Source organism: Apium graveolens, chromosome 5 (assembly GCF_009905375.1).
Source record: "Apium graveolens cultivar Ventura chromosome 5, ASM990537v1, whole genome shotgun sequence".
NCBI lineage: Eukaryota > Viridiplantae > Streptophyta > Magnoliopsida > Apiales > Apiaceae > Apium > Apium graveolens.
Window position 1 is genome coordinate 22,178,103 of NC_133651.1, and position 2,598 is coordinate 22,180,700.

At 37.1% G+C, this 2,598-nt stretch overlaps 1 non-coding gene across 1 annotated transcript; it reads left to right on the plus strand.

Annotated features, from left to right (window-relative positions):
- Nucleotides 1-689: 689 nt before the first annotated feature.
- LOC141662828 (small nucleolar RNA R71) lies at nucleotides 690-796 on the plus strand. The gene has a single exon (XR_012550928.1). It is a non-coding gene; the product is annotated as a small nucleolar RNA R71 (small nucleolar RNA).
- Nucleotides 797-2,598: the final 1,802 nt, after the last annotated feature.

The following is a 2,598-nucleotide window of genomic DNA, read 5'->3' on the forward strand; positions in this document are numbered from 1 at the left end:
GTTGACGATTGAGCACCGCATTGGCTAATTGACCGATTTGATTTTCCAAGGTCTTGATAGAAATCGCCTGACTCTTGCACAACAGCTTAAGTTCCTCAAAATCAGCACTAGTAGGTGCAGCTGCACTTCCCTGTTGAGGATATGATTGTCTTGTAGCATACTGCTGTGGTTGCTGGAATCCAGGTGGGTTAAACTGTTTACTCACTCCTTGCTGATATGGTGGCTGAATAGCATTCTGATTATTTCCCCAGCTGAAATTTGGATGATTTCTGTTGTTAGGATGATAGGTCGCTGGCACAGGCTGCTGTTGTCGCTGATAATTATTCACATACTGAACAGATTCATTGACAAGAGAACACTGATCCGTAGCGTGAGAACCTGCACAAAGCTCACAAACCATAGCTATTTGATTAACTCCATACGTAGCCAAAGAATCAACCTTCATTGATAGCGCTTGGAGCTGGGCTGCAATAGCGGTGGCTGCATCAACTTCCAGAATACCTGCTACCTTGCCTGACGTCATCCTCTGAGTTGGGTTTTGATGCTCATTTGCAGCCATCGTCTCGATAAGATTATACGCCTCAGTATAGCTTTTAGCCCATAAGGCGCCTCCAGCTGCTGCATCGAGCATGGGCCGAGATTGGGCCCCCAAACCATTATAAAAACCAGTGATTACCATCCAATCCGGCATTCCATGATGTGGACATTTTCTCAACATTTCCTTGTAGCGTTCCCAAGCCTCGCACATAGATTCTGTAGGTTGCTGCGCAAACTGCGTAAGAGCACTCCTCATAGCAGCAGTCTTTGCCATTGGATAAAACTTCACCAGAAACTTTTGCGCAAGATCTTGCCACGTAGTGATAGACCCGGCTGGTTCAGAATGTAACCAGTCTTTAGCCTTATCCCTCAGTGAGAATGGGAAAAGCCTCAACTTGATAGCCTCATCAGTCACGCCATTATACTTAAAAGTGCTGCAGATCTCGACAAAATTCCTTATGTGCATGTTGGGGTCTTCAGTTGCCGCTCCTCCAAAAGAAACAGAATTCTGCACCATCTGAATAGTGCCCGGCTTGATTTCAAAGGTGTTAGCTTGAATAGCCGGATGAAGGATGCTTGACTGAATGTCATCAATTTTAGGCCGAGAAAAATTGAAAGGCATATGTCATAGCCTACTCGTTTATTCGAGTATTTAACTCAACTCAAATAAGAATGTAATAAGTAAATAGTGGATCAATCGTCAGTGAGATCTCACAATGTAACATCTGTCAAAGAATAAAGAAACATTGTTCATCTGCAGACTTGAAGATTCACTGGAAGAAGTTTAAGAATTTGATCATGCCTCAGTGATATAAATCAAGATCGTGGATTTAATCAAGTGACAGAGATCTCGTCAAGGTATCATTTATTACAAGGATTCAATCAGAATATCAAAGTCAAGACATGAAGAAACGTCACGGAAGTTAGTCACTCATGAACCAGACAGTACATCGAGTGTCAGCATTGAAGTGGCGGAATTGATTCATAAGTCTCAGTGACTTTCAGAAGATTGTCAGAAGAATGGATGCTGCTCAGCGTTAGTATTAATTCTCTATTAATTAATTAAGTCATATAATTTAATTAAGAAAATAAATTATATCTGCAAAGATTAATTTATTGATTAATTGAATTAAATTGATTAATTAATTTAGAATTAATATTAAGGATTTACAAGATTTTAATTGGTTTAAAATCTGCTTAAATTCAGCAAGACAATTCATTTGAACTAGTATGACAATCGGTATGACAATTGATAGTCATACCGAAAGTCATGCCAATACATTTAATTGTCTTATTAGAATTTCTGTTTAGATTAAAATCTGTTATTAATTCAGCAAGACAATTTATTTGAACTAATATGACAATCGGTATGACAATCAATAGTCATACCGAATGTCTTGCTAGCTCATTTTAATAGTCTTGCTAGTTGTAAATTTTGTCACACCGAAAGTCTTGCTGGCCAAAAGGATTGTCATACCAGATCAATTTACATTCGGCTGTTTGATAAAAAGAAGCAGAAGTCTGTTACATTCACATAATATAGCAATCAAACAGAACACAACTCAAGAACAAAAAGCAAAAGGAGCAGATAAAATATTTCATCTCATCTGCAACTTCAAGATCAATTTCTAGATTGTAAAGTTAAATCCAATCAACTAGAAATACTTATCTTGTTCTTGTGTATCAATCTAGCGGATTAAAATCCCTAGAACTTAATCTCAAATCGCATTTAGCATTTGATCTTTTAATTACAAAAATAGAAAAAGTTCATGTCGAATTTATTCTAGATTTGTAATAATTGATTTGAGATTAATCCCTTGTAACCGATACCGTAGTTGTAACACCTTTCAAGTTTAATAAAAGTTTTATTTAACTTGAATTTTGTTTCACAATTTTATTCCGCATTTTATTCGATTAAACGGTATTGTTTGCATTCAACCCCCCCCTTCTACAAACAAATTGGGACCTAACAATTGGTATCAGAGCCTTCTGATTAACGTACAAATCTAGATCCTAGACTTTTGTGTTTCTTTTACTTCTTGAATTTTTTAATTCACTCAA